Below are 14,574 nucleotides of genomic sequence, written 5' to 3' on the forward strand. Positions count from 1 at the left end.
CTGCTGTACCGCCTCTAGCTTTGATACAAGATGTGATATGGGTGGGTATGGAGGCTCTAGTACCCTGCTGTACCGCCTCTAGCTTGGATACAAGATATAATAAGGGCAGGCATGGAGGCTCTAGTACCCTGTTGGGCCGCCTCTAGCTTGGATACAAGATGTGATATGGGTGGTATAGAGGCTCTTGTACCCTGTTGGGCCGCCTCTAGATTGGATACAAGATGTGATATGGGTGATATAGAGGCTCTTGTACCCTGTTGGGCCACCTCTCACTTGGATACAAAATGTGATACAGGTAGACATGGAGGCTCTAGTACCCTGTTGTACCGCCTCTAGCTTGGATACAAGATATAATAAGGGCAGGCATGGAGGCTCTAGTACCCTGTTGGGACGCCTCTAGCTTGGATACAAGATGTGATACGGGTGGGCGTGGAGACTCTAGTACCCTGTTGTACTGCCTCTAGCTTGAATACAAGATGTGATATGGGTGGGCATGGAGGCATACAGGTTTAATTAAACTGAGCCATGAGGGGCACTATTACTAAATAGGGCCAAATGGGGCATTATGACATCTATATAACTTGGATGCATGTTGTGATATGGGAGGGCATGGAGGGATACAGGTTCTGTATCGCATTCTGTGGCATGTTGCTCCACATTTGCTGAAACTGGGCCTTTAGATTGCGCAAACTTGTTGGCTGTTGAAGTTGGTGTCCCAGATGGTCCCATACATGTTCTATTGGTGACAAATATGATGACTGGGCATCTACAGAAGTGTGACAATGTTGTGGTGGTTTCCTGTGACCCCCTTGTGTGTGTGGCCGAGCATTATTCTGCTGCTTCTTGGAAGCCACCATGAGAGGAACATATGTGTCTGCAGGATGTCCTGAACATATCGCTGAGCTGTCATTGTCCCTTGTACCATTACTAGGGGTGACTGACTGTTGTATGCGATGGCCCCCCAGACCATTACACCAACAGGGGGCAGTGTGCCGCTCCACAGCAAAGGCAGGATTGAGGCGCTCACCCCAAGGTCTCTAGACATGGACATAGCCATCGTTAGTGCCCAAACTAAACTTGGATTTGTTGCTGAAGACAACTCAGTTCAACTTCGTAGTGTTTAGTTTTGTCATTCGCAACACCACTACAAATGGAGATGGCAGTGGGTGACAAAAGCAGTACATGTGATGGGCTCCAAGCACCTGGAAAGTGTTCCAACAAACAGAGAGGCCTGTAATAATGGTGCCACCTGTTTTTTTGGAAGGCAGACAACAAAATAGTTGGAGATGCTCATACTTGTCGAATGATCGGAAAATTCTCTCTACTGGTAGTCTGTTTAGGTCATCCTGAACTCGGTCGCCTTGTGCGCCCTCACACATCAACTGGTCCCAATATCGTCTAACAGTCTGGTAAGAACAGCCAGGTAACATAGTATGTTAGGCTGAATGAAGACAATGTCCACCTAGTTCAGCCTGTTTCGGATCCTCCACCCCACCTTGTTGATCCAAAGGAAGGCAAAAAAAAAAAACAACGAGGCAAAAGCCAATTTAGCTCCTTTGGAGAAAAAAGTTCCTTCCCAGCTCCATAATGGCAGTCAGAATAATCCCTGAATCAACTTTTGACTTTTACCTGACTCCAAGACCCAGAACAACCACCCCACTGGTCACCTAATGTCTATATCCTGTAATATCATAGCGCTTTACAAAGACGTCTAGTCCGCTCCTAAAATCCTTTACTGATTTTGCCATCACCACATCCTCAGGCGGAAAGTTCCGCAGTTTCACTGCTCTTACAGTAAAGAACCCCCTTCTACTGTATGTTAATGATGAAACTTGCTTTCTTCTAGACGTAGTGGATGCCCTCTTGTTACCATCAAAGTTCTGGGTATAAACAGATCATGGGAGAGATCCTTGTATCGTCCCCTCATGTATTTATACATAGTTATCTGATCGCCCCTTAACCGTCTTTTTTCCAGGGTAAATAATCCCAGGTTTGATAGCCTCTCTGGGTATTCCAGTCCCTTCATTCCATGTATTAATTCAGTTGCCTTTCTTTAAACCCCGTCCAGCACTGTAGCATCTTTCTCCAGAACTGTACACAGTATTCCATGTGAGGCCTGACTAGTGTCTTATATAGTGGGAGGATAATGTTCTCGCCCCTCGCCCCTATACCTCTTTTAATGCACCCCAAGACTCTATTAGCTTTTGCAGCAGCTGACTGGCATTGGTTACTCCAGTTTAGTCTACAATCCACTAGTACCCCCAGGTCGTTTTCCATATCACTTTTCCCTAGCAGTACCCCATTTAGTGTATATTTGTGACATTTGTTCCTCCTGCACATGTGTATAACCTTACATTTATCAACATTGAACTACATTTGCCATTTTTCTACCCAAGCCCCCAGCTTATCTAGGTCCGTTTGTAGCCATGCAATGTCCTCCGTTGTATTAATTACCATGTATAATTTAGTATCATCTGCAAATATTGATATTTTACTGTGCAGCCCCTTTATCAGGTCTTTGATAAATATATTGAACAGAATGGGGCCTAGTACCAAACCCTGTGGCCCCCACTAGCGATGGTGGACCAATCAGAGTGTGAACCGTTTATTACCACCCTCTGCTTTCTATCTCTGAGCCAGTTCTTTACCCAGATACACACGTTTTCACCCAGTCTGAGCTATCTCATTTTATGTATCAGCCTCTTATGCGGCACGGTGTCAAATGCTTTAGAGAAGTCCAGATATACAAGATCAATAGACTCTCCCAGGTCCAGCTTAGAGCTTACTTCATCGTAGAAGCTGATCAGATTGGTCTGACATGATTGACCCTTCATGAACTCTTGCTGGTGAGGGGTTATACCATTGTTTTCCTTGAGGTATTCTAGGATGGCATCTCTCAGAAACCCCTAAAATATTTTTCTATTTGTTGAAGTGAGACTTACCGGCCTGTAGTTACCAGGCTCTCTTTTAGACGCCTTTTTGTATATTGGTACCACACTGGCAATGGGCCAATCTAGTGGTACAACCCCAGTCTCAATGGTGTCCCTAAATATAAGAAAAAGCGGTCTAGCTATCACATCACCCTTAGATTCCTTGGGTGTATTTCATCTGGGCCCGGCGATTTATCAATTTTAATCCTTCTTAACTGGCACTGCACTTCCTCCTGTGTTAGGTATGCAATATTGAGTGCAGGGTTAATTTTATTCCCCTGCATCTCGTGTGACATTTCTTTTTCATTCGTGAATACACATTAAAAAAACTATTTAATAGATTTGCCTCCCCCCCACATTGTCTTCTAGGGTTTCTCCTGCATTATTTGTTAGCGGGACAGTGTTTTCAGTGCAAATCCTTTTACTGTTTATATAATTGAAGAATAGTTTAGGGTTATTTTTGCTCTATTTGGCGATCAGTCTTTTTGCCTCCTCCTTGGCAGTTTTGATATTTTCCTTACATAATTAGTTTTTTTCCCTGTACGATTTTAGCGCTTCTTCGCTGCCTTCTTGTTTTAGTAATTTAAACACCTTCTTTTTTTCGTTTATTGCCTCTCTTACAGTCTTGTCGAGCCACATTGGTTTCTTTCTACTTGTAGTTCTTTTCTTTTTAAAGGGAATGAACTGCTAATTTTTAAACTTTTCCCATTTGATGTCTGTACTGATATTTTTGAGGATGTTGTCCCAATTAACCCTTTCCAATCCATTTATTTTTTCTCATCCATTCTCCCCAGCTCCAAATAAATTGGAGCTGGGGAGAATGGATGAGAAAAAATACATTTTCCCTGCACCCTCCTAAACTGACAGAGTTCAGGAGGGTGCAGGTGGTCACTATACCGTGGGGGGAAAGTGGAAGTAATACTTCTGCATTCTCCCTTCTGCCTCCTGGCTCGGCGATCATGTGACCACTCGGGTCAGGTGGCACCCAGCGGTCACATGATCGCCAGGCAGAATGCGGAAGTAATACTTCCGCATTCTCCCTTCGGCCTACTGACTCGGCGTTCATGTGACCGCTGGGGGTCAGGTAACACCGGTGGTCACATGATCGCCGTCCGGAATCGATCTACATTACATAGTGCTAATTGAGCGCTATGTAATGTGTAAAGGAGAAGGCAGAACGGGTTAAAAATCCTTTCTGCCTTCTCCTTGGGGGTCCTTGATGAGTATCAGTGCAGGAGTGCATCTGCACCCGATGTGTCTGATGATCGAGTGCAGATGCACTCCTGCACTGCAGTGTCGGGCCTGTCCCGACATCGGAGCTGTGGAGGGAAATGATGATGTCGGGGCAGGCCCGACATTGGATTGGAAAGGGTTAAAGTTACCGATAGCAGTTCTGAGCTGATCAAATTTAGCTTTACTAAAGTTTAGTTTTCTTTTGTTGCTCCCTGATGAGGCTTCTTATTGAATCAGAGCTAGAATTTAATTATATTGTGGTCACTATTTCCCAAGTGTCCCTCAACCTGCACCCCCATTATTCAGTCAATAATGGTGGGGGACAATTCATTGATACAACCAACCAGCTTCTCACATCCCAATAATGTGCCCCTCTCAGACTCTGGTAATGGGGTGAAATCTGTATATCTGTCTGAGATGGAACTGCATGCTGAGTTTTTCAGCCAAAAGAACAACTCCTTCTAGCGGCAGGATTGTTTTTAGATCATCAGTATATGGCCACTTTCGCAGAGGCGACAAAATCACATGATTTTCTCGCAATGCGACAGTGCTACAAATCACATGTATGTGAAGCCCATGCTTTCCAAAGGGTTCTTTCACATAAGCGGTGTTTTGTCGGCTGTGACATTGCGAGGAAAAAAAAAATTTGTAGCATGCCCTATAGAGCCGCGATTTGCGATGTTTTGTAGCCAGTGTTTCCATATGGAGCCTTCCTTTGTGTTGCATCGCACGAAAATGCGGTTTTAATGTGGTGTGATGCAACTTTAACAGTAGGAAGTCCTACATTTTGTCCCTAAAATAAGTCCTAGCTGTATTAAAAAAAAGCCAAAACAATACATTACCTAACAGGTGCTGTCCGCTCGACCGCACTTCTCCTGAAGGTCCGGCACACTTGTCTATAGTCTTCAGCCAGCGCTTCAAGGTCAGAGGTTTCAAAAAGTGCGGGGTTGGATTGGTATACAAGCGCCGTCGCTCAGCCAATCACTGCAGCACTTAATGACCCAATCACAGACATCGCAGATAAAATATCTTTAAAAAAAAAATTTACGTATTTTCTGCCACTGCGGCGTCCCAGCTTAGGTGAGCCAGCTGCGGGGTAGACTACGGGCACAAAGCAAGATGGTGGTCATGGGTGGCTCTGCAATCACTCTCCATAAAATGGTCATGACGGGACCTCGCTGGGTTGTGTGCAAGTGAGGTTTAGCTTGATTTGGAACTTAACTCAACCAATGTCAAGGGGTTTTGTCACGGGTGAAGCCAGTAGCTTTAGGTGGTGAACTCTTGGAAGGTGAGGCAAAAATAACTGAGACGAGTCCACAGTCTTTCTGTTGCAAACCAAAGGTACACAGTTTACTAACGGTCTCTTTTAAGAGCAAATGTGTGAGGCAAAGCAAATAAAGGTGTTCTTGTTTTTACATTGGACACTACGCTGAATTTAGTATTTTCCAAGGACAGTTAACAGAGTTATCTTCAACGCACTTTCTCTATGTTCATAATTATTTGTCACCAGGATCCCCGTCAGTCCCAGTTATGTGCAGGTGGGGCTCAGTGGATTGCCATGAGATCTGTGTCTGTGATGGAGGCTGGGGTGAGGCTATGCTTTATCTGTTTTTTCAGCATAACAGGGCCCCATAACACTCATTCTTACTGTAGTAGGATCCCAACCTATTCTCCTATACACTGCACTGGTATTGAGACGTATCATGCATTTTCTTCCTTCCGACTATGACTTTCCTTCTCCTCATGCGACTGTACTTCTCCTCATTCTCCCTCTGACTGACTTCTCGCTCAAACTGCTCTGATTGAAAAACTGTGTAACTCCTCCCCATATCCCGACTTGCACTGCTCTCCTTTCCTGAGCTTGGATCCCCTCTGCCATTCAATAATCTAGGTACAAGTAACCAATCAGGAGACAGTCGTTGCCGGGCAGATTAGGATGTTGTCTGTGAGGAAGGGGAAATTAGGGTATTTCTGACAGATTACCCCAGAAATGTCTCCTAAGGAGTATATAAACAGGTTTTAAGAACTAGTGTCTCTGTGACATCCTGTAGGACCTTCCAGGCCACTACAATGCCATCTTCTGACCGCCATAACTTTTTTATTTTTCCATCAATATAGTTCTGTGAGGGCTCGTTTTTTGCAGGACATCCTGCAATTTCTATTCGTATCATTTTGGAGTTTTTGTGACTTTTTCATTGTTTTTTATAAATTGGAGATTATATACATTTATAAATTGGAGATTGCGTGACCAAAAATGCACGATTCTGGCGTTGCGTATTTTTCTGATGACTTTCACGTGCGGGATAAATAATGCGATGCTTTGATAGATTGGACTTTTATGGATGCAAAGATAACAAATATGTTTTTAATGATTTTATTTTTTCTTAATATTGATATGTGAATTTTTTTAAAGTTTTTATTTCATTTATTTTTCCAATAATCAGAAAAAAACTTTAACTTAGTTTTACATTTTTATTTTTGTCCCCACAGGATATCTCATCATTTGATCGATCATACAGTATGATATATTACCCCAGTATTATATTGTATCGCATTTTAACAATCAGTGTATGAAGGCTTGCCACAGGCACTTGATAATGGGCATTCATTCATGGCCACCCTGGTGGTCTTTCGAAGGTCCCTGGCGGCCATGGCAACTGAATGGCATTTTGCAATCGCATCACTGGGGCCATACTGGATCTCTGAACAATGATCGGGGCATTTGGAAGGTTAACCGTCACAATTGGCAACGGCGCTGACTGTGGCTGTTGCAGGTGGGTGTCGGCTATCATGGACAGCCGGCACCCACCTTGTATGTATTCGGATTGGCCCGCGATTCTACTCCGCCCGCGATTCTACTCCATGTAAATCCCGCACACCCAGGACATGAACGTAAGCCTTCTAGTGTTAAAGGATTAATTCACATGGGTGATTTCTCTTTTGCAGCGCTACTGCGAGATAGAAATATTGTAACATGTTGTTTTTGAGAATTGCCCATTCTTCCTTGTGAGATGCATGTAGATGCTATTTTTTTTTCTACTATTGAAACAACATGCAATTTTCACAAGCATGAAAATCATGTGTAAAAATCACATATACCACAATGCGTTTTACTCGCAAAACACATCACAGTCGCATAGAACATAAGTTTGAGTGTAACATCAGTTCGAGTGCAACATCCGAGTAACGGGCCCCAGCCTAAAAGACAGCAGGGTAGAGTTTGGAACTTGTCACGGTGGCTCTACCGTCTCCCACCCGGAGAGTAATCGGTGACACATCCAAGGGGCCGAGGGCAGGGTATTAAACAGGGGAACCCAATGATGAATTACCTTAGTCCTTTATGTCACCCGTGACGCCACTGCTTCTTCTCTTGCGGGGGATTCCTAGCTGGTGGAGTAAACCCTCTCTCGCGCAGCTTCCATGGGGGAATTACTAGTTGGCAGAGTAAATCCACACACACGGGTACTTTTTAAGAGACAGCCTCCAGAAACAGACAGGCGACTGGTCATTTTATTAGAACATTGGTTAACAGAACTCTTTACATCTGGCAGCACTTTCACAACAACTTCACTAGTGGTGTGACAGGGAGAACTCATGGGTAGACAGGAGAAACCACTGGTTATCTGTAGGTCCTGGGCCCAGTAACACACTTTCCTTTTTTTCCATCTCTACGGGTACACACTCACTGTTGGTGGTAGACATGCTGGAGGGCGATTTCTCACTCGCTCTCTTTTGGCTGTGTACTCTTGAGGGTAGTAGTCCCCAAGCAGCCGTAAGGCCATTCTCTTGGCTTCTTCTATTCTGTGTCTGTGGGTGAAAGGTACCCACAGACAGCTGCCTTGCACTCCTCTAGCAAGTCAAGGCCAGTACAGAACTGGACTCACTGAACTCAACTCAGCAACTCTCCAGAACTCTCTCTCACACACTTTGCTTCCACGTACATATCACAAGTTCACATGACAAACAAACAGATACATTTTCCAGACAGTCAACTCACATACCACACCGCTAACTCTTTCAGTGCTGCAGCTATGCAATATACATCATTCATGCAACACAGAAGACACTGACATTACATAGACAAATGCATGCATACAGTTATGGAGGGGCCCCGTTGTTCTGGGCCACTACACGAGTTTCTCAGACGAATATCACACTCGTCCTTGTGAATGCACCCCAAGTGAATGCACCCTTATTATGGCTTAAATAGCCCATAATAAGCTGAAATTTGCTAAATGGTTCCAATTGTAGTATTAATCCTGCAAAAAAATCTGTATGATTGAGGCTCTAGGTCTGTTGGTTTAAAGGATATTTACACAACATTAAAATCTTGTTACTAGGCGCTAGCTGGTAAATTAAAGCCTGGGAAAATTTATGCAGTAATGTATCAGGAGATAGTCGAGGTCTGGTACACAATATGGTGGTGCAGCACAGAGAGTTTAAGTAGTAGAGTAGTCAGGAGATAGCCAAGATCTGCTGCACAAGATGGTGGTGCAGCACAGAGGGTTTAAGTAGTAGAGTAGTCAGGAGATAGCCAAGGTCTGGTACACAAGATGGTGGTGCAGCACAGAGGGTTTAAGTAGTAGAGTAGTCAGGAGATAGCCAAGGTCTGGTACACAAGATGGTGGTGCAGCACAGAGGGTTTAAGCAGTAACATATTCAAGAGAGAGCCATAATCTAGTACACAATATGGCAGTGCAGCACAGAGGGTTTAAGCAGTAGAGTAGGCAGGAGATAGCCAAGGTCTGGTTCACAAGATGGTGATGCAGCACAGAGGGTTTAAGCAGTAACAGTCAGGAGATAGCCACGGTCTGGTACACAAGATGGCGGTGCAGCACAGAGGGTTTAACTAGTAGAGCAGTCAGGAGATAGCCAAGGTCGGGTACGCAAGATGGCGGTGCAGCACAGAGGGTTCAAGCAGTAACATAGTCAGGAGATAGCCAAGGTCTGGTACACAAGATGGTGGTCGAGCACAGAGGGTTTAAGCAGTAGAGTAGTCAGGAGATAGTCAAGGTCTGGTACACAAGATGGTGGTGGAGCACAGAGGGTTTAAGCAGTAGAGTAGTCGGGAGATAGCTAAGGTCTGGTACACAAGATGGCGGTGCAGCACAGAGGGTCTAATCAGTAGAGTAGTCAGGAGATAGCCGAGGTGTGGTAATACAGGAGGGTGATCTAATTGTAGTGAGGCAGCTTGCTTGAAGGCGCAATAAACATGCAAGGAGGGAGGGGTGGGAACAGGGCAGGTTTATATAGTGTTCCCAATCATGGCAGGCTGGAGCCAATTCAGGAGCAAAAAACTGGAGCATGGTTTGGACAGCGGAACTGTTTAACAGGCTGGACAGCTCATTAGGAAAGCCGGTTGCTTGGGGAACAGGAGACCCCAGGTTCGAGTCCTGACAATGAAAATCAACTACAGGATATGCTCAATGTGCTCCCTGTTTCGAAACGCTAAGGCTATTCTCTTTTCCACATGACCTGGCAGAAGGATGCTGGATGTAGAATCCCAGCAGCTACCAATGTGAGTGAAAGTAGCAGAGAGAATGGTGAGAGTCCTACTGATGTGTACATTGGTACTAGTGAGCAGTTGCATATTTTGCGTAGTTCAGGCATATATGGAAATGGCCTGCATCTACATGGGCCTTGCTTCTGCCTCGTTAAAGAAACTGCAAAATGATTTTTGAGGTGTTATGCCGGATGTTTTAAACAATGTTTGGTTTCTAGTGCTTTAAAAGGATGGTACACAGTGTTATGATGACACGTTTAATTATAGCAAACCCTCCTATAGAGTGATATAAGAAAAAAAATATTTTATTTGTATAGCACCAACTTATTCGGCAGTGCTTTCATTCACCACTCACTACGTCTCTGAACTTGTTTCTCTAGCGGTATTCTTGCTGTGAAGGGGAGTGTGTGATACCATCAGCCAACTCCTTAACGCAGGATACGACCTGAGCTCAATTCCCAAGAGGGGATACTTCCCATGGCAATTGGCAAAAGGCCTGAGGCTTGGCTCAGGAAGCAGCAGCGGAGCCACCTGCTCACACGTCCTCCTCTAACGACTACATCCCTATTCTCCCTACTCTACACAACTACCTCCACCCCCAAGGTTTGAGAGACAGACACAGCAACACCATTAAGAATGGTGACACCAGCAAGAACACAGTACATAAACCACAACACACACAAAGACAATACTGAGGTAGACAAACACCACTTAGAGGTACCCCAATTCTGAGCCACTACACAGACACCTATATAATGCTAGTTATGGTGGGTCCTGCATTGTATCGAATGTTTCCTATTTGTTCTACCCACTGAGTTCTTACACTTTAGTTCTGCTTCTCTTTTAATGACCTACCTGACCAACATTGATGCCTTTGCTTCTAATATATTCTTAGTTTGATTCCCAGCTTTCTCTTGCTAAGGTGAGTTTTCCTACATCAGTTTTATTAATTTTGCACTGCGGTCTACGGAGCTGCAGAGTAGCAAGACCCAAAGAGAAATGGCAGAAAGTGGAGCTGTATCTTCTCTGCCATTTATATCGTTTAATCAGATTACAAGAGACCCAAGTTCAAGAAAGATAGAGTCTTATAGACACAATCAGGATTTGTATGAGCATCACTGTATACTGTTATTACTTTTGTATCAATTGTAGCAGAGTGAGAGGAGAGGTCAGGGATGTGAGCTATGTGTCATGAAGGTTGCTGTCCTCCATAATGTAGGCCCGGGTCACTCCTACTCCAGTCTGGAGTTTACACCTGAGACACCTTTTGGATTTTAACCCCTTCCCACTCCAGGGCGTAAGTTTACATCCTGGCAGCGGGGTACTTCCCGCAACAAGGCGTAACCTTACGTCCTGGAGATAGCACAAGATTACTTATGATCTCGCGCTATCCTGCAGCGGGAGCCGGCTGTCAGTCATAGCCAGCCTCCCGCTGCCCCCACTGTTAACCCCTTCCCTGCCGCGATAAATGTAGATCGCGGCATGGGAGTGGCTCACAGAGGTAGCGGGCTCCCTCTGTGACGTCACCGGGCTCTCGCGATATAATTGCAGAGAGCCCGGCTGGTTGCTATGGCAACAGGATACCAGACACTGGTATCCTGTATTGCCATAGCCTGTGATCGCTGTATAAGCGATCACAGCGATCATCAGTGCTGCACTGTAAGTCCCCCAGAGGGACACAAATGGTGTATAAAAAAAAAGAAAAGAAAAATGAATTAAAAAAAATGTGAAAAAAAGTAAAAAACCCCTTTTTTAATGCTTTTTCTCATATTAGCATAAAAAAAGGTAAAAAAATAATTAAACGCCCACATATTTAGTATTGCCAAGTCTGTAACAACGCGTACAATAAGCTACACATGCTTTTGACTGTGCAGGGAAAAAAGCGTTAAAAAAAACGCTAAAAACTGAGGCAAAATGCAAATTTTTAGCATTTTGCGTCCCTAAAAACGCAATAAAAGTGATCAAAAATGCCGTATGTACCCCAAAATGGTACCAATAAAAACTACAGCTCAGCTCGCAAAAAATAAGCCCTCATAGAGCTCCGTACATAGAAAAATAATAAAGTTACAGGACTTTAAATGCAGCGATTTAGAAAAAAAAAAAGATTTCCAAAAAAAGGGTTTTTATTGCAGAAAAGTGGAAAAACCTAAAAAAAAATGTAAGAATTTTGGTATCGATGTAATCGTACCAGCCTGCAGAAAAAATGGATTGTGTTATTTATTCTGCATGATTAACGCTATAAAAAAAAATCTATGGCAGAATTCATGCGTTTTCTCTCCCTGCTATCATATAAAAAATAAAAGTTTTGCAATATAGTCTGTGCCCAAAAATGGCGCTGATGAAAACTACAGTTCACCACGCAAAAAACAAGCCCTTATACGGCCGCATCGACAGAAAAATAAAAAAGTTATGACTTTTGAAATATGGAGAAGAAAATCCGCCAAAAATCGTTGCATCCTTAAGCCCAAAATAGGCCATGTCCTTAAGGGGTTAAAAAGGTGACAGGCTATAGAGGAGGGAGTGGGTGAGCGTGAGTTCAAGACTTACTCTTGAGGAAAGCTTTATGGAACCTGTCCTTGATAAAAGGTGTCTGGAACCTATCTTTGGGAAAACTGGGTGAGAGCTACTACTCCTGCTATTGCTACAACTACTGTTACTGCTAATGGTGTAAAGGGCATTTAAGTTCTTTTGTTTCCTAAAGACAAACCGTTTGTTCCTTTATTTTTTTAGTTCATGTGAATAAACCAACATGATTGGACTATTACTGTTTACCTGGTGATTAATCCTCAAACTACTACATATGGTGGAGGATGCGGGTAGGAAATGACCCGCTAGTAGATGTCCTGGGCTTGAACAGTAGTAAGGTTGCATACAAACCCTGCAAGCATGGAGGAGCTGATGAAGCAGCTGGTACAGATGTCTGCACAGCAGCAGGACACAAACCAACTCCTTATAAAATAGATGGCGATACTGTCTGAGACTGTTAAGGCTAAAGAGACTGTAGCTCTTCCCTGTCAAAATGCCAGTCTGGATGTACTGAAGTTAGTGAGAGGGTTGTTACAGAAAATGACCCCCGAAGACGATGTGGAAGCCTTCATGATGATTTTTGAGAGAGTGGTGGAATGGAAGAACTTGCCCTCAGAGCGGTAGGTAGAGGTATTAGCCCCGTAGTTAACTGGGGAGCCTCGGAGAGCACACTCTGATTTAACCCAGCAGGACGCAAGAGAGTACAGTAGGTTGAAAGTGGAAATCTTTGCTCGTCTAGGAGTAAGCATGGCGGTCAGAGCTCAATGGGTCCACAGCGGGAGATACAGCCAGGATATGCCTCCAAGATTCCTGTTACACCTGGTTCAGAAATGGGGTCTTCCTCACCTGCACAGATGGTGGAAGCAGTGGTGATTGTCCGATTTGTGGAGACCATGCCCAGGTCCTTGTACTGTTGGGTTGCCTAGGGGGATCCACGAAATGCAGATAAATTGGTGGGCCTGGTGGAGAGGTAAATCAAGTTAGGGGAGACATCTGCTGCTGTGGGACCCACTTGCTGTGGCGCTAACCCCAGGGCAGATACCCAGAAGAAAGAGTTAAGGTCCAACATGGGTTGCAAGACTAGGAACCCAGGTGGATCAGAGTCCACCGTGTGAAGCCAAGCAGTCCCGCTTGTCTGCTGGGAGTGTCATGCACCAGGACATATTGCAGCCCACTGTTCTGCACATACCGAGCCAATGGAGTGCATGTATAGCCGTTGCTGCTTGTTATTTGCGCATATCATGTGTAGTACTGTTCCTTCCAGAGAACTGCAACCTCAGATATGTCATGTGACCATGAATAGTGTCAAATAGGGTCACCTTGATAACTGCCTCCCTCCCTTATGTGCTAGTTCCTGAAGAGCAGTAGGGGGTGGTGTGTATTCATGGGGATATGAAAGGCTATCCAGTTGCCCAGGTATTAATAAGCACTGAATGTGGGGTTAGCCTACATGAAGTTGGGATGGTAAGAAAGTTACCTCATCTGGCAATAATTGCGAGAGACTTTCCCTTGTTCTGGGACATGTGGGCTAAAGTGTCATGTCCCAGTGGTCAGGACTGTACTGCAGGACCTAGCAATGTTGCTTCTGACAACCCCGGTTATAACTAATGAATTTTCTTTTGTAGGGTTGACTGGAAATGAGGCTGAGGAATTAGGACTGAAATACCTGATTTTTAGGTGACTCGGGGTAATTTTGGGTCTGCAAAAGCTAGCGACCCCATCTTAAAAAACTGCTTTGGAAAATGTGTCTATATTGAATGGTGTCCCATAAGATCCGGGGCGGAGTATCATTTTCATCTCAAAAATGTGAGACGAGGTAGTGGTACATATTCTGGTACTTGGTTGCTGTAGACGCATGGTGTTAGACATGGTCTACTCACTTGTGTTGGGAGGTCATTTGGGCGCAGGAACGCATCCTGCAGATTTTTTTTTGGCCAGGATGTTATAAGGAAATAACGGAGTTTTGCCAGTCTTTTCCCACCTGCCAGGTGACTTCCCTGGTCTCCCAATTTAAAATCCCATTGGCTCTATTGCCCGTAATTAAAGTACAGTTTCAGCGTGTTGCCATGGATCTCATGGGCCTCCTAGTAAAGGGGTCATTAAGTAGTAGTATTAAGGCCCATTGAGATAACACAGCAGCTGTTTACTACTGAACGGCTGCTGTTTAAATTGAACCATGAGTGATGAGCTCGTTGTTTATGCAGCATAAAGGTTTAGCGATAAAGTTCATCGTTCCGTTTAAACAGTGGTCGTTAACGGCCGCTGTGTTATCTCAATGGAGAGGGGTGGGGGAGCGAGAGGAGAGAAATCTCCTGCACTGCCCCGCCCCCTGCTGGCCACTCTGTGAGCGAGACAGCTCTGCTAGCTCCCATGCAACAGCAT

Source organism: Eleutherodactylus coqui, chromosome 9, assembly GCF_035609145.1.
Source record: "Eleutherodactylus coqui strain aEleCoq1 chromosome 9, aEleCoq1.hap1, whole genome shotgun sequence".
Classification (NCBI taxonomy): domain Eukaryota; kingdom Metazoa; phylum Chordata; class Amphibia; order Anura; family Eleutherodactylidae; genus Eleutherodactylus; species Eleutherodactylus coqui.